The sequence below is a fragment of the Alligator sinensis genome, unplaced genomic scaffold, assembly GCF_000455745.1.
Source record: "Alligator sinensis unplaced genomic scaffold, ASM45574v1 scaffold1295_1, whole genome shotgun sequence".
NCBI classification, from domain to species: Eukaryota; Metazoa; Chordata; order Crocodylia; family Alligatoridae; genus Alligator; species Alligator sinensis.
The window spans coordinates 4,549,801-4,550,316 of record NW_005841880.1 but is presented as its reverse complement, the minus strand read 5'-3'; positions in this window follow the sequence as shown (position 1 = coordinate 4,550,316).

The following is a 516-nucleotide window of genomic DNA, read 5'->3' as shown; positions in this document are numbered from 1 at the left end:
GCCCGTGGTTAAGCGGCGGCAGGCCCCCGCCGTAACGTAAGGACGTCATTAGGACGCACGACAAATAGGATCGCCGTCGGCATTGCGACACGCTGGGCACGTGCACCCTCTGCGGGAGCTCCCCTTTCGCCGCCGCCCGTAGGCAGTCGCCGTGGCCCCCCCAGTCCGGGGGCACGCGGCGCTCACGTTGGTTGACATTCGCAGCACCCATACCAACACGGGATGAATTAATCGAGCTATTAAAGTCCAACAGCGGGCACCTCAAGCGAAAAGCAGAGGACCTAAAGGCGTCGACGGAGGGCGGAGCGGCCACTGACCACCCCGCAGCTCTGCGCGGGCACGGTTCGGGCCTCGGCTCTCGCCCAAATGACTTCAGAACGGGTTTGGCCCTGACAAAGGTGTTACAATAAAAAGCAGCTGCAGCTTGGAGGCCATTGCATTGGGGGGCATGGGGACTTTATGGGGCTCTCGCAGGGGAGCCAGGGGCCTGCTTCCCGCCCCCGTCACAAGGAGGCT